General features: G+C 38.2%; 1 protein-coding gene and 1 long non-coding RNA gene across 10 annotated transcripts in view; one reads left to right on the forward strand and one right to left on the reverse strand.

Moving 5' to 3' along the window:
* The window catches only part of PCSK5 (proprotein convertase subtilisin/kexin type 5), a 464,350-nt gene that overhangs the window by 247,312 nt on the left and 195,798 nt on the right, over positions 1 to 21,240 (forward strand). The window lies entirely within an intron of this gene.
* The window catches only part of LOC132367129 (uncharacterized), a 94,348-nt gene continuing 83,776 nt past the window's right edge, over positions 10,669 to 21,240 (reverse strand). Inside the window, exon 5 of the long non-coding RNA XR_009503699.1 lies at positions 10,669 to 14,936. This is a non-coding gene — a long non-coding RNA (uncharacterized LOC132367129). The remainder of the gene's footprint in view (positions 14,937 to 21,240) is intronic.

Below are 21,240 nucleotides of genomic sequence, written 5' to 3' on the forward strand. Positions count from 1 at the left end.
ATGTTATTTAGATTTGTTCATCCTGTGAATAATCGTAGCTAAATTTCAGACACCTTTTGACTTTAAACCTCCTCCAGAGATAGTTTCTTTAATAATAAATGGAATAAATATCATGCATCTAGCAAAGAATCTGAGATTATGCATGAGAATAGGAAAGTATTTGTATGAGACCACATGAACAGATGTGGTATTTGCCACTACAGAACTAAAATCCAAATTCCAGTATTTTGCTACTGAGCAGCATTTGCAGTGCCTGGAGACGACTTTGGCATTAAATTGTTTGTTTGGGGGTTTCTTCAATATTACTTCTTTCTCCTTTTTTTCCCTTTGCTCTTACGATAAGTCTTTTCCTATTTTTTTCTTTTCTACTGTTTTTAATACCCCCCTCATGCTCCTTAAAATGTACAAATCAGCTGTAGAATTGAGGGTTTTCGCCATCAGGGTGGTTTTCTTCAAGGAATATAAGTTATGCAGTCTCTTCATTCATTTATTCACAAATATTTCCTGCGCACCTTCAGCAGGCCAGCCCACTGCATGCTGAATGAAGTGCAACCAAAGAGGAGAATTAGAAGGAAACGTCTGGGGCCCCATGACTTTGCCTGCTCTGATCTGGCTGTGCTATGATTTACACACAGAACAGAAATTTACACTGCACTTTTTTCTCCCTTCAGTCAAGCCCAACCAATCTGCCAGGTTCATGTTTATAAAAGTATCAATGATCCTTCTCTCGTCATCTAAAATGCAGCCCAGCCTGAGCAGCAGAAGGCATCTAATGAGAGAATCTCTCTTGTGGAGTGCCATTTGCATTTTGACCAGCTCTGTTTGTACCTATAGAGTATATGGATCCTAGAGCCATGCAGAGGACTTGAATTCTGCATTCTTCTAGAATCCATGGCTCATAGCCTTTCAGGAAGAACGTGACTCTTTGTTATGAGCCCCTCCCTCCTACTGCGTTAATCTGAAGACCCTGCAGATTTCCCCTTTCTCCCCCAGCCTCCTGGGCTGCGCTCGCTGAATCTTTCCCCCATGTCCTTATCTCTGGTTTGCGGATGTAGTTATGAGAAGTATAATGGAATGCATGCAACATCGGTGCTGTAGTTTTTTTCAGTGTCTGTATTTGGATATGATGACTTGATATTTTACAGTTAAACTCTCTTGAATCTAGGAACAGGAATAGACGTCAGATAATAAATTAGGAACTTCTGTCATCTTTACTAGGCGAAAGAATGAAAAAAATGTCATTGAAAATCAAAAATGACAACTAAGTGAGCGAGGTTACCACGCCTTCCATTTCACTGCCCTCCCAGACTATGTAAGTCTCTTTTTTTCTACCAGCATGTTGCTGAAACCTCCCCATTCTCCACTGACTCTTTCTTTGACCACAACTAAACTACTAGATTTTTTTTTTTTTTTAATTTCTAACTGATTTCCCACCATGGGGAAAACAATTGACAGTCTAACATGACTTCCTAGCCTCAAAGGCCCTTAACTTTTAATAACCTTTATTACTTTTAATTGCCATCATTTTATTTCCACTGTTAGGGCTGGTAATTTTAAGATGTTCCAATATATTTTTAATATCTACCTGTCTTGCTTTCAGTTTTAACACTTATTAAAAAGAATTAGATATGCTGAAACCATTAAGCATGCCATGTGTTGAACTGAAACTAAAGGTTTTGAAATGTGGTGTTTTTATTTTTTTTGAGTCTATAAAGTGATATCTGATGTGTTACCATTTGAAAGGGTAAAGCTATATTGTATTTTATTATGTCACTGTACAAATAATATCTTATCTTTGCCACCTAGCATGCTGATATGATGTTGGTAGCTATGATTAAAGCTACATAATGTACCTTAATTGGAAATCTGCACATCATGTTTTCAAAGAAAGGTCAAAGTGAAACATTATTCATCAGGTCAGTGTCAGAGGGGGTATTTGAATCAGATGCTTGACTTCAGTCCTGATCCTATTTTCAGAAATAAGGCATTTAGTTCTTCTCTTAAAATGCAGAGAGGGATGTAAGTACATTTGATCCTACCTAATAAAATTTGCTCCCTAGAAACACCACCTGATTTTCTTTCAAGATTCTATGTTTACTCCATTGTATTCTATGAACTCCTATTCACTTATTAACTTAAAACCTTTCATTTTTGCATTTATTGATCATTGAATGTATGAGCTTACCTTCTTGCTCATTTATAAAAAAAAGATATGAATCACACATAATTTAGGGATTTTACGTTTATTCTTTTGTCTGGTGGATGATTTACCTAAATATCTACCTGGGAACAGCAATATAGAACCCCTGACAGCAGTCTGCTTGGTCACTGCTTAATCCGGAGTCTTGTATCCAAAATGTCTACTTGCCCCATCAGAGTGTTCTATTCATACCTACTAAATATGTGAGATTTTAAAATATTTTCTGCAAATGAAAAATGTTATTTTCTCTGCGCTGGTCTTTGAATGGTAGTGTTAGGTTTGTTAGACTTTGGGGGTATTTTGTTTTGTTTTTTCATCCCTAAATACAAAAGTTTTAAATGCATGTGGTTTCACACTTAAACTCCATCTTCAAAATAGAATTAAAACAATGGTTGTACTGTATGACTATTATCTCTTTACAAAACATAATTAGTTAATGAAGGGAATTATGTTTGGAGTAGTTTTGTGGCTTTGCCACAATCTTAAGAACTTTATTCTAGTAGAGTCTGTTATTGATATTTTCTTTGGCCTTGGAGGAGGCCAATTAAAGTTTTTGTATCTTGGGTTTTTAGAATGTGGGTAACAAATACCAAACATAATGAGAAGGCTGAGTTGAAAGAAAAGTGCTTTGAAATTGGAAAATAACCAAACATAAAAAGAGCCTTGACAAAGAAAAGAGTCTTAAAAGTGTATTTTCATATGTCACAGCTTTCTACTGTGAAATGAGGATAAAGATATGAAACTATGTTGTGAATTAGAATGCTATTTTGCGATTGAAATTAATTAAATTGGAGGGCACACACAAAGTAGGCGCATCAGGACCCAGGGGAAGGAGCAGTGACCCCATAGGAGACTGAACCAGATCTACCTGCTAGTGTTGGAGCGTCTCTTGCAGAGGTGGGGGGTGGCTGTGCCTCACTGTGAGGACAAGGACACTGTCAGCAGAAGTTCTGGGAAGTACTCCTTGGCATCAGCCCTCCTGGAGTCCGCCATTAGCCCCACCAAAGAGCCTGTAGCCTCCAGTGCTGGGTTGCCTCAGGCCAAACAACCAACAGGGAGGGAACTCAGCCCCACCCATAAGCAGACAAGTGGATTAAACTTTTACTGAGCTCTGCCCACCAGAGCAACACCCAGCTCTACCCACCACTGGTGCCTCCCATCAGGAAGCTTGCACAAGCCTCTTAGATAGCCTCATCCACCAGAGGTCAGACAGCAGAAGCAAGAAGAGCTACAATCCTGCAACCTGTGGAATGAAAACCACATTCACAGAAAGATAGACAAGATGAAAAGGCAGAGGGCTATGTACCAGATAAAGGAACAAGATAAAACCCCAGAAAAACAACTAAATGAAGTGGAGATAGGCAACCTTCCAGAAAAAGAACTCAGAATAATGATAGTGAAGATGATCCAGGACCTCAGAAAAAGAATGGAGGCAAAGATCGAGAAGATGCAAGAAATGTTTAACAAATACCTAGAAGAATTAAAGAACAAACAGAGATGAGCAATACAATAAATGAAAAATACACTAGAAAGAATCAATAACAGAATGACTGAGGCAGAAGAACGGATAACTAACCTGGAAGACAGAATGGTGGAATTCACTGCCATGGAACAGAATAAAGAAAAAAGAATGAAAAGAAATGAAGACAGCCTAAGAGTTCTGGGACAACATTAAATGCACCAACATTTGCATTACAGGGGTCCCAGAAGGAGAAGAGAGAGAGAAAGGACCCAAGAAAATATTTGAAGAGATAATACTCAAAAACTTCCCTAACATAGGAAACGAAAGGGCCACCCAAGTCCAGGAAGCACAGAGAGTCCCAGGCAGGATAAACCCAAGGAGAAACACGCCGAGACAAATACTAATCAAATTGACAAAAATTACAGACAGGGAAAAATTATTACAAGCAACAAGGGAAACACGACAAATAACATACAAGGGAACTCCCCTAAGGTTAACAGCTGATTTTTCAGCAGAAACTCTACAAGCCAGAAGGGAGTGGCACGATATATTTGAAGTGGTGGAAGGGAAGAACCTACAACCAAGATTACTCTACCCAGCAAGGATCTCATTCAGATTCGATGGAGAAATCAAAAGCTTTACAGACAAGCAAAAGCTAAGAGAATTCAGCACCACCAAACCAGTTCTACAGCAAATGCTAGAGGAACTTCCCTAAGTGGGAAACACAAGAGAAGAAAAGGACCTACAAAAACCAACTCAGAACAATTAAGAAAATGGTAATAGGAACATACATATCGATAATTACCTTAAACGTGAATGGATTAAATGCTCCAACCAAAAGACACAGGCTTGCTGAATGAATACAAAACAAGACCTGGATATATGCTGTCTACAAGTGACCCACTTCAGACCTAGGGACACATACAGACTGAAAGTGAGGGGATGGAAAAAGATATTCCATGCAAATGGAAATCAAAAGAAAGCTGTAGTAGCAATACTCATGTTGGATAAAATAGACTTTAAAATAAAGAATGTTACAAGAGACAAGGAAGGACACTGCATAATGATCAAGGGATCAATCCAAGAAGAAGCTATAACAATTATAAATATATATGCACCCAACATAGGAGCACCTCAATACATAAGGCAACTGCTAACAGCTATAAAAGAGGAAATCGACAGTAACACAATAATAGTGGGGGACTTTAACACCTCACTTACACCAATGGACAGATCATCCAAACAGAAAATTAATAAGGAAACACAAGCTTTAAATGACACAATAGACCAGATAGATTTAATTGATATTTATAGGACATTCCATCTAAAAACAGCAAATTACACTATCTTCTCAAGGGCACATGGAACATTCTCCAGGATAGATCACATCTTGGGTCACAAATCAAGCCTCGGTAAATTTAAGAAAATTGAAATCATATCAAGCACCTTTTCCTACCACAACACTATGAGACTAGATATCAGTTACAGGGAAAAAATTTAAAAACAAAAACACATGGAGGCTAAACAATATGTTACTAAGTAACCAAGAGATCACTGAAGAAATCAAAGAGGAAATCAAAAAATACCTAGAGACAAATGACAATGAAAACACGATGATGCAAAACCTATGGGATGCAGCAAAAGCAGTTCTAAGAGGGAAGTTCATAGCAGTACAATCCTACGTCAAGAAACAAGAAAAATCTCAAATAAACAATCTAACCTTACACCTAAAGGAACTAGAGAAAGAAGAACAAACAAACCCAAAGTTAGTAGAAGGAAAGAAATCATAAAGATAAGAGCAGAAATAAATGAAATAGAAACAAAGAAAACTATAGCAAAGATCAATAAAACTAAAAGCTGGTTCTTTGAGAATATAAACAAAATTGATAAACCTTTAGCCAGACAGAAAAAGAGGGAGAGAACTCAAATCAATAAAATTAGAAATGAAAAAGGAGCAGTTACAACAGACACTGCAGAAATACAAAGCATCCTAAGAGACTACTACAAGCAATGCTATACCAATAAAATGGACAACCTGGAAGAAATGGACAAATTCTTAGAATTTGGTTATTCTTACAAAGGTATAACCTTCCAAGACTGAACCAGGAAGAAATAGAAAATATCAACAGACCAATCACAAGTAATGAAATTGAAACTGTGATTAAAAATCTTCCAACAAACAAAAGTCCAGGACCAGATGGCTCCACAGGTGAATTCTATCAAACATTTAGAGAAGAGCTAACACCCATCCTTCTGAAACTCTTCCAAAAAACTGCAGAGGGAGGAACACTCCCAAACTCATTCTACGAGGCCACCATCACCCTGATACCAAAACCAGACAAAGACACTACAAAAAAAGAAAATTACAGACCAATATCACTGATGAATATAGATGCAAAAATCCTCAACAAAATACTAGCAAAGAGAATCCAACAACACATTAAAAGGATCATACATCATGATCAAGTGGGATTTATCCCAGGAATGCAAGGATTCTTCAATATATGCAAATCCATCAATGTGATGCACTATATTAACAAATTGATGAATAAAAACCATATGATCATCTCATTAGATTCAGAAAAAGCTTTTGACAAAATTCAACACCCATTTATGATAAAAACTCTCCAGAAAGTGGGCATAGAGGGAACCTACCTCAACATAATAAAGGCCATACACGACAAACCCACAGCAAACATCATTCTCAATGGTGAAAAACTGAAAGCATTTCCTCTAAGATCAGGAAGAAGACAAGGATGTCCACTCCTGCCACTGTCATTCAACATAGTTTTGGAAGTCCTAGCCATGACAATCAGAGAAGAAAAAGAAATAAAAGGAATACAAATTGGAAAAGAAGAAGTAAAACTGTCACTATTTGCAGATGACATGATACTATACATAGAGAATCCTGAAGATGCTACCAGAAAACTACCAGAGCTAATCAATGAATTTGGTAAAGTTGCAGGATATAAAATTAATGCACAGAAATCTCTTGCATTCCTATATACTAAGAATGAAAGATCAGAAAGAGAAATTAAGGAAACAATCACATTCACCATTGCAACAAAAAGAATAAAATACCTAGGAATAAACCTACCTAAGGAGGTGAAAGACCTGTACTCAGAAAACTATAAGACACTGATGAAAGAAATCAAAGATGACACAAACAGGTGGAGAGATATACCATGTTCGTGGATTGGAAGAATCAGTATTGTGAAAATGACTATACTACCTAAAGCAATCTACAGATTCAGTACAATCCCTATCAAATTACTAATGGCATTTTTTTACAGAACTAGAAGAAAAAATCTTAAAATTTGTGTGGATTGCTTTGACAATCTTGAGGGAAAAAAACAGAGCTGGAGGAATCAGACTCCCTCACCTCAGACTGTACTACAAAGCTATAGTAATCAAGACAGTATGGTACTGGCACAAAAACAGAAATATAGATCAATGGAACAGGATAGAAAGCCCAGCGATAAACCCAAGCACCTGTGGTCAACTAATCTATGACAAAGGAGGAAAGGATATACAATGGAGAAAAGACAGTCTCTTCAATAAGTGGTGCTGGGAAAAATGAACAGCTACATGTAAAAGAATGAAATTAGAACACTTCCTAACACCATACACAAAAATAAACTCAAAATGGATTAAAGACCTAAATGTAAGAATGGACACTATAACACTCTTAGAGGAAAACATAGGAAGAACACTCTGTGACTTAAATCACAGCAAGATCTTTTTTGACCCACCTGCTAGAGTAATGGAAATAAAAACAAAAATAAACAAATGGGACCTAATGATACTTAAAAGCTTTTGCACAGCAAAGGAAACTGCAAACAAGCTGAAAAGACAACCCTCAGAATGGGAGAAAATATTTGCAAGTGAATCAACGGACAAAGGATAATCTCCAAAATACATAAACAGCTCATGCAGCTCGATATTAAAAAAAAAAAAACAACCCAATCAAAAAGTGGGCAGAAGACCTAAATAGACATTTCTCCAAAGAAGACATACAGATGGCCAAGAGGCACATGAAAAGATGCTCAACATCACTAATTATTAGAGAAATGCGAATCAAAACTACAGTGAGGTATCACCTCACACTGGTTAGAATGGGCATCATCAGAAAATCTACAAACAACAAATGCTGGAGAGGGTGTGGAGAAAAGGGAACCCTCTTGCACTGTTGGTGGGAATGTAAATTGATACAGCCACTATGGAGAACAGTATGGAAGTTCCTTAAAAAACTAAAAATAGAATTACCATGTGATCCAGCAATCCCACTACTGGGCATATACCCAGACAAAACCATAAGTCAAAGACATATGCACCCCAATGTTCATTGCAGCACTATTTACAATAGCCAGGTCATGGAAGCAACCTCAATGCCCATCAACAGACCAATGGTTAAAGAAGCTGTGGTACATATATACAATGGAATATTACTCAACCACAAAAAGGAACGAAATTGGGTCATCTGTAGAGAAGTGGATGGATTTAGATACTATCATACAGAATGAAGTAAATCAGAAAGAGAAAAACAGTTATCGTATATTAATGCATATATGTGGAATCTAGAAAAATGGTACAGATGAACTGGTTTGCAAGGCAGAAATAGAGACACAGATGTAGAGAACAAACATATGGACACCAAGGGGGAAAAGCCAGGGGAAGTGGGGCGGGGATGAATTAGGAGATTGGGATTGACATATATACACTAATATGTATAAAAGAGATAACTAATAAGAACCTGCTGGACACTATCAAACTCTTAGAGGAAAACATAGGCAGAACACTCTATGACATAAATCACAGCAAGATTCTTTTTGACCCACCTCCTAGAGAAATGGAAATAAAAACACAAATAAACAAATGGGACCTAATGAAACTTAAAAGCTTTTGCACAGCAAAGGAAACCATAAACAAGACCAAAAGACAACCATCAGAATGGGAGAAAATATTTGCAAATGAAGCAACTGACAAAGGATTAATCTCCAAGATTTACAAGCAGCTCATGCAGCTCAATAACAAAAAAACGAACAACCCAATCCAAAAATGGGCAGAAGACCTAAATAGACATTTCTCCAAAGAAGATATACAGATTGCCAACAGACACATGAAAGAATGCTCAACATCATTAATCATTAGAGAAATGCAAATCAAAACTACAATGAGATATCATCTCACACCGATCAGAATGGCCATCATCAAAAAATCTACACACAATAAATGCTGGAGAGGGTGTGGAGGAAAGGGAACCCTCTTGCACTGTTGGTGGGAATGTAAATTGATACAGCCACTATGGAGAACAGTATGGAGGTTCCTTAAAAAACTACAAATAGAACTACCATACGACCCAGCAATCCCACTACTGGGCATATACCCTGAGAAAACCATAGTTCAAAAAGAATCATGTACCAAAATGTTCATCGCAGCTCTGTTTACAATAGCCAGGACATGGAAGCAACCTAAGTGTCCATCATCGGATGAATGGATAAAGAAGATGTGGCACATATATACAATGGAATATTACTCAGCCATAAAAGAAATGAAATGGAGGTATTTGTAATGAGGTGGATGGAGTTAGAGTCTGTCATACAGAGTGAAGTCAGAAAGAGAAAAACAAATACAGTATGCTAACACATATATATGGAATCTAAGGAAAAAAAAAAAAAGGCCATGAAGAACCTAGTGGCAAGACAGGAATAAAGACACAGACCTACTAGAGAATGGACTTGAGGATATGGGGAGGGGGAGGGGAGAGATGTGACAGGGTGAGAGAGTGTCATGGACATATATACACTACCAAATGTAAAATAGATAGCTAGTGGGAAGCAGCCGCATAGCACAGGGAGATCAGCTCGGTGCTTTGTGACCACCTTGAGGGGTGGGATGGGGAGGGTGGGAGGGAGGGAGATGCAAGAGGGAAGAGATATGGGAACATATGTATATGTATAACTGATTCACTTTGTTATAAAGCAGAAACTAACACACCATTGTAAAGCAATTATACTTCAATAAAGATGTTTACAAAAAAAAAAAGAACCTGCTGTATAAAAAAACAAAATTAAATTAAATTTTAAAAAAAGAACATGCAGAGTCTAGCAGAGAACCTAAAAAAAAAAGAAGAATATACATACGTACACATACAGGCACATTTTCTTACGGAAGCCTTTTTGTTTTTTGTTTTAAATAAACAAAACCTCTTGTTTGAGGTTTTGTTTATTTAAAACAAAAATCTCACTCTGCCTAGTGGTTTGGAGCATGGGCCCCAAAGTCAAATAACCTGGGATTGAATCCCAGCTTTGTAAACAAATAAATAGTACATCTGGGGACCCACATACATTCTTAACTTCATTGGACTGAGTTTACATATAATAAAAAGCACCATTTTAAGTGTACAAATGTATACGTCTGTGTAAACATCACCGCAATCAAGGTATAGAACATTTCCATCACCCCACAAAGTTCTTTTGTGCTCTTTCTCATCCCTTATCCCACCCCGCAACCCCGCCCTTTGCAACCAGTTGATTTTCTGTCACTATAGATTAGATTGTCTTTTGTGGACTTTCATGTAAATAGAATTATTTGAAACTGGCTTATTTCCCTCCATATATTTTTTTGAGGTTCATTCTTGTCATTAAGTATATGAGGAGTTTATTCCATTTTATTACTAAGTAGTATTCCACTATATATATAGGAATGTACCACAATTTGTATCATCATTCACTTTTTCACAGATAATTTTATTTTTATTTTTTATTGAGGTATAATTGATATACAATATTATATAAGTTACAGGTGTACAACATAGTGATTCACAATTTTTAAAAGCTATACTCCATTTATAATTATTATAAAATATTGGCTACATTCCCTGTGTTGTGCAATATATCCTTGTAGCTTATTTATTTCATACATAGTAGTTTGTACCTCTTAATCCCCACCCCTATCTTACCTCTCCCCCTTTCTCTCCCCCCACTGGTAATTTCTACTTTGTTCTCTATATCTGCAAAACTGTTCTTTTTTGTTATATCCACTAGTTTATTTTAATTTTTAGGTTCCACATGTAAGTTATATCATACAGTATTTGTCTTTTCTCTGACTTATTTCACTTAGCGTAATACCCTCCCGGTCCGTCCATGTTGTTGCAAATGACAAAATTTTATTCTTTTTTATGGCTGAGTAGTATTCTACTGTATATATGTACCACATATTCTTAATCCATTCATCTGTCGATGGACACTTAGGTTACTTCCATATCTTGACAGTTGTAATACTGCTGCTATGAACATTGGGGTGCATATATCTTTTTGAATTAGTGGTTTGGTTTTTTTGGATATGTACTCAAGAGTGGAATTACTCATATGATACTTCTATTTTTAGTTTTTTGAGGAACCTCCATACTGTTTTCCACAGTGGCTGCACCAATTTACATTCCCACCAACAGTGTACGAAGGTTCCCCTTCCCCTGGACTATTTTATTGTTTCCAGGTTGGTTGTTATGAGTAAAGCTGGTATGAATATTCATGGACAAGTCTCTGTGTGGACAAATTACAACTTTTTAAACATTACACGGTCCGAAAAGACCTAATTTAAACAGAGGCTTTGAGGAGTAAGGGAATGGTCCAAATGGCTAGCCAGATATAGAGCATTTCAGGCCAGGCATACAGCAGATACAAAGTGTCAGTCAAGGAAAAGCTAGGAGGCCATCCATCCTAGCTGGAGTGTGTGGCAAAGGGAAGAATGAGGAAAACAGTATCATATACAGAATTGAGCACAGTTCTTCATTCATAGCAGACACTCAGGGAACACGATCATCTACATGTTATGCATCATTCTCATACAACATTTAATGTTGAATTAATAAACAGTTAATATTCTGTTAGAATTTTTGTATGATAAAAATGAAGCACATATATATATATATATATATATATATATATACACACACACACACACACACACACACACACACACACACACACATAGATCTGTGGCCATTAAAATGCTGTGTGTAGCTTAGGAATGAAATGAGCTCCACTCTCCCTTGCAAATATGACACTCACTCCTTTATATTCACGTATTTCATGTAACACTTCTGTTCCCCTCTCTGTAGTTTACTTTGTCTAATTTGGGTTCTTATTTCCATTTGCCAGTGATTTTAGTTGATGATTCTGGATAAAGGGTTAACTTCCTTATTTGTTATTTCTCTGCTTTTCTAGAAGACTACTTGGATTTCAAGAAACAATAGATGGGCTGGAATGTTTTGAAAAAAGCATAATCTGCTGATCATGAATGATTTGTTAATGTCATGTACATAACCTAGATGAGAAGCATAGATAAATATAATGAGAGGGTGGAAGGTGTTTGAGAACCTTAGAGTTACTCATGGGAATTAAAACTTGTCTGAAATAGTTTTTAGAGTAGTTAGTTTAAACAGATGTATTATTTTTTCTTTGTATCTCTTGGAGGATTGGGGATTAAAACTGGATGAGACAGCTGTGGTGAAAGCAATGGTCAGGGTAAGGGAGAAGACAGAGGACCCAGTGTGCAAAAATGACGGGTATGATGTGATGAGGGAAGTAATTCAGAAGAAACTGAGAGCCATGCTACCTGATTCCTAGAGTTAAGAGTTCTTATTTGATCTGAAAAACATGTTGGGGCTACTGCACTGATTTGAGAAAGTGAGTTGGATAATAGTAATGACTATCAAGCAAGTCGATTCCAGTTGCTTTGATGCTAGAGTTCTCTTTTTTAAGCTGATGGTATAAATCCATGAGTCCTGTGATATGTGCTACAAAATGACACGCACAGAAGAAACTGACTTGCTAAAATGGATGAAAATGCTCTTGCAGTGATCATTTTCTATCATCTTAGCATGCAATTGTATATTCCTGACCTCAAGGGCTGTGACATTCAGTGAAATTTTTTATCATCTCTTGGTCGCCTTCTAAATGAGGAGAGTTATAGCACTGGTGTTTATAATCATCTTTGCTAAATTCTTTTTTTAAAAAGAGAAGACAAAGAAATGCTTTTTGAAATGGGTCTTTAATAAATCTAGGACAAAGGGTGTGGTGACGAGATCGCTTCTTGAAAAGTGTCAGGCCAGAAATTGTACTTTGAGAAGACTTCACAAATTTCCTTTGACCCAGGTCTTTTTGTTGCTTATTATTGTTCACCATGACCTTCAGAAAGCCACTTAACTTCCAATATTTGAATTATTTTCACGTACAGTTGTGGTCTGTGTATTTGCCGTGTCAATTTTCAGAGACTTAAAGAAAGCGAGTGACATAATTCTGGTTAGCTTCTTGAGTCGCTGTGAGACTCTTGCAGATAGCGTGACAGAGGCATTTACAGTTTACAAATGCCTTTTTCCCTTTCTTAAGTTTTATGTTAATATTCTTTTTCTTGGCTGTGAAGCAAACTTAGAATCATCTATAGTCCTAGGAAGCTTTATGACTTTTTTGAACCTGCCAGAGGCTGCAGCGTCTATGCTTTCTTAATATACTGTGTGGGATGGTTCTGTCTGGAAATTTTTTGCTTTTCTTTATACGTTTTGCCTTCAGAAGTGCCTTTAGAGCCAAGGTAAAAGATACGTGTCCGGCTTTGTTCCAGAGTTCAATATTGTGCATCTTAGAATCCTAAAATTCGCACTAAATTCCGGCCATATATGAGTAAAGAATCAGAGGAGATACCTGAAAATGCAAGAAATGTCTATGATTGTATGCTAGGGCTGCCATAGTTCATCGCACAGGTTATTAACTGTGCAAGGGAATCAAACGAGGATTGAGTGGAGACTGAAATCTGGCCTGTGATTTACTCACCAAGCCAAGTGCCCCAGAGTGGGATGATGTCCACCTAAAGAAAGAGGCAGCTGTCTCTAATACACATAATTCTCACATAGGCAGCCCTGTTGCATAGAATTCTGTTGTAATTTCTCCCACAATTGTCAAAGGCACGGGTATCTTTTAAAAGGTATCTCTCCAGAGATGGTTTTGGTCATTTTAACCTTCATCTACTGCTTCAACCTTGACATTCACAGAACCTTCATTAGCAAAGTTACTGCAGTCAAATAGAGTTTTCCAATATCTTTTTTCATCACTATCTTTATCACCAACTCTCTAGACACAGTTTGACGCAAAATCTTAGAATTTTGAGTAAGTGTGTAAAGCACAGATCTGTTTCTCTCTTCATATTCTTTCTACATTCTGCCTTATTTTGTGACCAAAAATGATTGAAGCTTCATTAGTTCAAATGTATAATTATTTCACGTGGAGCCAGTAGGAGAAGATTCTTATTTGGGGTGATGAGTCCTTATAAACATTGATATATGCAGGATACATGAACACAGGCATAAGGCAGTGGTGAAAAGGACTTTATGTGATGTTTCCATGATTATCGTCAAGCTGGCTTGGGGAGGTGCTCCCAACAGACCATCTTTTCTACCGAGGAATAGGGCTTTAAATGTGAAAGGGGGAAATGTGATTGAGGTGCATAGGAGGAACTCTGTCATTGAAATCAGTACATGCCTGTCAGTTTGGACTCTGGCATCAGCATTCTGAGCACAGACTGCGGCACTAATTCCCTGTCCTCCATCAGGGACAGGGGGCTCTAAGTTGCTGTGACCATAGTGAGACCATGCCAAATGGGCACTGTTCCAGCTGTGAAAACTGGTTCAGGATCAATAAGATAACCCAAATGAACAAGAGAAAAAGGAGCCTTATTACATCTTTTTAAATTTTCATAAAGATGGCTTAGCCCATCCTTTTTTTTCTATCCAGAGAGATCTTTATATTCATACCAGTGTCTACAATAAAAACCAGACCCAAAGTTTCAGAAAGAAATCCTGAAAATTAATCCCACCCTAGTTCTATGCGTAACTTCCTAAGGCCACTGTGTCTAGGAAGGTACAGTTATACACACCAGGCGATCACTTTGCAGAATCCATCTGGATTCATCTTCTGTGACATAAATAGATCCAGACTTTTTTTTTCTTAGAATCTCAATTCAGACTCTTTACACATGTTCACATCTTGCTAGCCTTAGGCATTTCAAAGCAATTAAATTTCTATCACACATCCCAGTAATAGTTTCAACAGGCTTCATTTTATGGTGTTCTACCAGAAGACACGGTACACCCTGAAGTTTCCAGAGTCATCTTTGAAAGAGCCCAAAAGGAGGGTATTGTGATCACTGCTGGGTGTTAACAAATGGGAAGCTGCTCTTTGCCACTCAATGCCGTTCTTCCATCTGTGCATGACTGGTTAGCTGTAATAAAACAATGGTCTCAGCATGAATATAAAATAAAGTATCCTTACCATATTAACAATATCTTCTCACTCAGGGAAAACCCCTGATAGAAATGACTGAAGAAGGTCATTTCTCAGCAAGAATAGGGGAAAGGGTTATGGGCCAGATGTTAACTTTCCTTCCAAACTCCACATATTTCTTTCTCTGCACATGATATTTTAACGAGTTTTGAAGAAGAGAGCAGTTTTTAATGCAGCTGATTTGCAAAAGGAAGAGAGGAGAAAAATGTTCCAGTGTTCATTTGTGATATGTAGATAAATTCCCAAAATGTTCCCCCTGCACCTTTGCTACCTTGTTATTCCAAGGATTTATGATTGATTTGAGTACCGTAGTTGAAAGAAATACTGTGTGTCTTACAGACAGTGGTAATCACTGAGTACATATATAATACATCAAGATTTTGAACACTTGGGATCAAGTCCCAGTGACTTTAGAGTTGTTGTTTTTTTTTTAATATTCATGAGACAGTTTATTCAGCGGTAAAATATGAATAATACTATCTTGCTAGCATTGTTCTACAGATTTCATTAGCTAATATGTAAAAAAATGCATATGTAAAATATTTTTGCCTCCCATACAAAATTTCTTCTAGGCATCTTATTTTGGGAAGCATGCTTGATAAATGCACTTCAATTGTAGAGGCGGTAAGATTAGGAAATACATATCTCAGTGCATTTACTTCTTTCAACATTGTAATTGAGCATGATTTTGTATCTCAATCAAACACTGATTCTATCCTAACAAATGCATAGAATTTAACTCTTTAAGTGATGTGTATCCAAAGAAGGAAATACCTAGACCAGTCTGTGCTTGAAAAATGAGGGATGTGCATTTATAGATTAATTGGGAGAACTTTATCTTCTTAAAATATTTTTTTAAGAGAAGCAAAAATGTCTTTGGTAGCCCACATGAAAAGATATTGGCATGATCTTCTGTATAACCCACTTACTTCTTGCGCTTCTGGCATGAGGGACAGGTATTTGTGAATCATGCCTACAGAAACTCAGGCCCTACGTTGGAGATACTAGCCTAATTAACCAGGCTTTATCAACTGGGCTTCCAGGAAAGATGCTAGCCTGTATACCCTTAGGAAGTGGTTCTCAAAGTGGCGTCCCTAGACCAACAATATTGGCATCACCTGGGAACTTGTTAGAAATGCAAATTCTGGGCCTTACCTCAAAACTACTAATCAGTGGGGCTACACAATGCGTACCCTAACAGGTCCTCTGGGTGATGCACATGCAGGTTTGGGAACCACCCACCCAAGTTATCCACTGTATGCAATGAATTAACTTCTCTTCTAGTGAAATTTGAATGTTGCTAATTGAAATACCATCCTTAGAAGAAATGAAAAACTTGTCTCTCAAATGATTTTTTTTTCTGTAGTTTGGATAAGGAATCCCATGTGTGAAAGGTGCTCTTAAAAAATCTCATCTCTTGTCAGTCTCTTAGCCATTTGCTCCCAGCTTCATGCATTTGCCTTTCTGTCAATTGGACCATACCCTGTGTTTTCAAACTTTGCATCCCCCATTTTGGAGGGGGAAAAAAAAACTTTTCCATTATCCTCCTGCCTTAGTTCTGTCCTTCCTTACACAACTAAAAATTCCCAACAAGTAGTCTGATTTAGCTGCTTCCGTTTCCTTACTGTTTAATCCCTTTGTAATTTTCTTCAGTCTGGTTTCCACTTCCACCTTTGAAGTGCAATTACTCTTTGAGATTTTCAACCATTTTCTGCTTGCCAAGCCAGAAGCCTCCTTGTTTTTCTCTAGGATTTCATGCTTTTGATCTACCCAGTCCAGATCTGCCTTTCCTTGCCTTTTGTGATGCCAAGATATAGCCCCATTCTTCATTGACACTCTCCTGAGTCCTTTCTCTCCCTTCCTCTCACCTGGGCCATTCCTTAAGGTCTGTTGTTTAGAGTGCTCTGGCTCTCTCTCCTTCTCCCCTCCTCTCTCCCCGTCTCCTCCCTCCCTTCCTCCCTCCCTCCCTCTTACATTCTCTTAATTCCACCTTCACATCCCCACCTTCCTTTAAATGACAAGTACCACCTCCTGACTAATGATTTTCAGTTCTACCATCTTCAGCATTGACTTCATCCATTACCCACCTAGAATCTCTGCCCAAGGCTCACCTGTGTCATTTAAAACTCAAAACTGCCAAACGGAACTGTCAATTGTCTTTTACAAAACAACTTCTCCCCCAAAGTTACCTCTGTCATCAGGGCGTATCCTTCTCTAGATCACCCCATTTACTCTGACTCAGTATGTATCCTACATAGTGCGAGATGTGAAATTTCATTGCTCCTTTCTTATCTGATCTCTTATTTCATTTCACCCCTTCCATAACCTTCTTTATGGTCTTCCATGCCTGCACCATTGAAGGAACTAGTTCCCTGCCTCAATCCGTCTGCCATTTCATATCCCATACACCAATGCCAGATCAGTCTTTCTAAAATATTAATTAAATGATGTCATTTCCTTGAATGTTGGCTACTCCATTACCTCCAGATTAAATCCATCCATGGGATTCCAGGCCCACACAGGTTTCTTGAGGAAGCCACCATTCCAAATATCTCATTCCTTTCCCCATGAATTATACCTCCATGAATCCAAATCTTAGTCCAGGATATAAGAACCATCTCAAGTATTATTTCTTCTAAGAGAATATGCAGCCTTCATTAATGGCCTATTTTTCTGAGATTTTACAGAAATTTCCTTATTATTGTCCCTTATTTGAGTTTTATGTAAATGAAAAGGAATGTTCATGAGAAGCCTTATATAATACTTGAACCTTAGAAAGATAAGTGTTAGCTTTCTTCCCATTCAGAAGGTGACATTCCCAGCTGCAAGGAATAATTTCTTCTATGTGTCACTCTTTGTAGTTTGCCAACCATCATATCAGCAGTGGGTAATGGCTTCATATCAGGTGAGCCATGGATGTTTGGTGTAGTTAGATGAAATAACCATATCTTTGCAACCTCTGTTAACTACTGAGTATGAAAATACACTCACTTGAAATAAATATCAACCAGATTTTCTATTCCATTCTTTTATGAGAATTTAAGGAAAAAAGCAAAAGTAAACGAAAATTAAGTGAAGAGTTATCTAAAAATAATATGAATAATTCACAAGTAAGAATTTTTGACTGCTGGCTCATCAAGATCCCAGTCTGGTAATTGTTTATCCAAGTTATATACCAAGAAGATCTAGGCTGGGGAGCTATATGGTCAGTCTAATCTTCAATTAGCTTCTACCCAAAGGCCCTTGTAGTACATTTTTTATTTTGTTCTCATCTCTGTCCAAACAACCTTAGTTTCCTAAAAGCAAGCACAGCATCTATGCTTGTGTGCCCAGGAATACATGGCTAAGTTTCCCCAAGATGGTGAAATAGTTTTCCTACCTCCATTCAAGAAATACTAGTCAATTACCTTAAGCAAATTACTTGCCTATCATGACCACGTTGGAAGCAAACAAAAGAATGGCCAGAGAAAAGGAGAAAATAATGTGACATGTTTATCTTTTCTTAAATACCCTTAAGGGAAGGCAGGCATATCTCCTTATCTTAACTCTGTAAATTTTAAAAGATTAGAATAAATATGTATTTTATATATGCATATATAATAAATTGTGTACATATAAATCATGTATAATGAAGTACATTGTACATGGAGGAGAAGAACTCAGCAGTGGTTTCCTAAACTCTTTTTACTTCGTCTCTGTAATGACGAGCCTGTCTGACTACCTATAGCTGCTAACCAAACACATCCTGAGGGGCGCTTTGAAGTGCAGACCCCGCAGACAGCCAAGCATCAGTGTCTGGAAACTTTCCACATGCAAGTCCTCAGTAGTGCTGGTGATGGATGGCATCTTTGGATCTGGCTGGAGTTGTTAGTAGAGCCTGTGATTTTAGGAAAAGCAAAGGAAAACTGGAAACAAAACATGCAAAGTAAGGCAATAAGGCAGGTGCTGGCTGCAGGGTTTTCCTGCCCCCAGGGAGTCTGCATTTTGTAGGAAGAGGCCGAAGAAGGCACTGCAACTAGAGTTCTGATTCTCTAAGAAGCTTATGTGCCTTTCACACTGAAATTTAAAGGGTATGTAATGAAGAGATAGATGTCTGAGTAAGGAAAGAGAAGAAAAGGCTAATTCTGCAAGCATCCTGGCTTTCATCTATCGAGATGTTTAAGTGTAGAAGTGCTGACATAGGAGACGGAAGAGTATTACTTTCCGCTTCTTCATGTTTATAAATCTTACATTTTATGTTTTCGTATTTAGCTGTTTATTTTTACTTTAGAAGAAGCAGTACTGAAGCACTTACGTCATGCATGTGCAATGGGGTGCGTTGCACGCCCTCTGCTTATTCTGCACGTTTGGTCTGGCTTGATTAGTAGGTGCAGGAGGCGCAGGGTCCCTGGTGGGAGCAGTTATTTGAGAACAGGTGGTTCAGCACATGGACGATCAAAGAACCCAAAGGTGCGAGGACTCTCACAGCGGCAGGAGCTCTTTGATCTCAGTCGGAGTTTCAACCCCACCCTGCAGATCAAGCAGCCCCCCTCAAGACAGGAATTTGCATTTTGCGTAACTACCTCTCAGTCTGGTGGTTTACCCTTAAGTATCAATAGAATAGCAACAGCCTGACTGATGGCAGAAGACACCCCACTGTCACGGTTGGCATCCAGTTCTCCCTCAGTCCACTCTCTTCCCCTTATTTCCTACCATGTAGACTGCTAAGGCCCATCCCCTGCTGACCACTCACCCCACACGCCAGGGCTGCTGGTTTCCTCACTGCACCAAAGAACCACACACAGACCTGATGATTATTTAACTGGAGGTTCCATCCTGGTGCCTGGTTGTCCTCCCTGCATCTCCACCTCACTGAATCCGATGTGGGCACCAAAGCCCAGTCCAAATATCACCTTCCCTTCTTGGGTCATCTTACCTGACTCCAAATTTCAGCTAACATTTATTGAGTACTTTGTGTAGAGCAGGCTCTAGTAGTTGCTTTACATCCATTGTCTTTTTTTTACTGATTTCTTACTCTTTTGAAGTCTTTTTACACTTACACAGTGACTACACAGTTTTCGCTTTTAATTGTTTCTTAGTGAAATCATACAGTTATTCTTGTCTCATCTCCTGCTGGCCTGAGAACACACAGCAGTTTCTGTTTCTTTTGGAGCCTCATTGTGTTGAATACATAGTAGGTGCTCCAAACCCCATGAGTGATATCATAATTAATGGTAAAAATTCTTAGCTTATATTGGTGAAGTGTATTGAAATTGACCCTTTCTAAGAATTGAATAATTAAACCTAATTTATCAACCATGTTTTATATTTTGATGATCACGTGCATCTCAACAAATACAAGTTCAGGATGCCCATACGTCTTCTAGTTACTGGATTATTGATTTTAAAAGATGTGAGAGCTCTGTACCACTCCGTAAGAGCATCACCTTTCTCCCTTGGTTCCACGTGGGGTAGCCACTCTCCTGGTTTGTCCATGAATGAAGGCTTTCCCCAGCACACAGGATTTCAGTGCTAAAACCAGGACACCTCTGGATAAACCTAGGCATTTAGTCGTGTTAGTCATAAGAAATGATTTCCCGGGCTTTCCTGGTGGCACAGTGGTTAAGAATCCGCCTGCCAATGCAGGGAACACGGGTTCGAGCCCTGCTCCAGGAAGATCCCACATGCCACGGAGCAACTAAGCCCGTGCGCTGCAAATACTGAGCCTGCGCTCTGGAGCCCGCGAGCCACAATTACTGAGCCCGTGCGCCACAACTACTGAAGCCCGCGCGCCTAGAGCCCGTGCTCCACAACAAGAGAAGCCACCGCAATGAGAAGCCCGCGCACAGCAACAAAGAGTAGCCCTCCCTCCCCGCAACTAGAGAAAGCCTGCACGCAGCAACGAAGACCCAACGCAGCCAAAAAATAAATAAAACATAAATAAATTAAAAAAAAAAAAAAAAAAAAAAGAAATGATTTCCCCAACGGAAGAAATTGGCTGTACTTTTATATTAAATGCTCAGGAATGGATAGCTGTCACTTAGTTGTATTTTTTTCAGTCACAGGCAAAATTTTTAATCTCTCATAGGCAACTTGGATGGTTTTTGTTGTTGTTTGCCCTCCTTTACACTGGATGCTACATAGCATTGTCTGTACATCTGACAGCTGGTAGCAGAAAGCCGTACTTCAGGGAGCTCAAAAACTTCTAAAAACAAATCACGCACACAACTTTTTCCAACCAATTACTTTAGTATATAGAGAGT

The sequence above is a fragment of the Balaenoptera ricei genome, chromosome 6 (assembly GCF_028023285.1).
Source record: "Balaenoptera ricei isolate mBalRic1 chromosome 6, mBalRic1.hap2, whole genome shotgun sequence".
Taxonomy (NCBI): domain Eukaryota; kingdom Metazoa; phylum Chordata; class Mammalia; order Artiodactyla; family Balaenopteridae; genus Balaenoptera; species Balaenoptera ricei.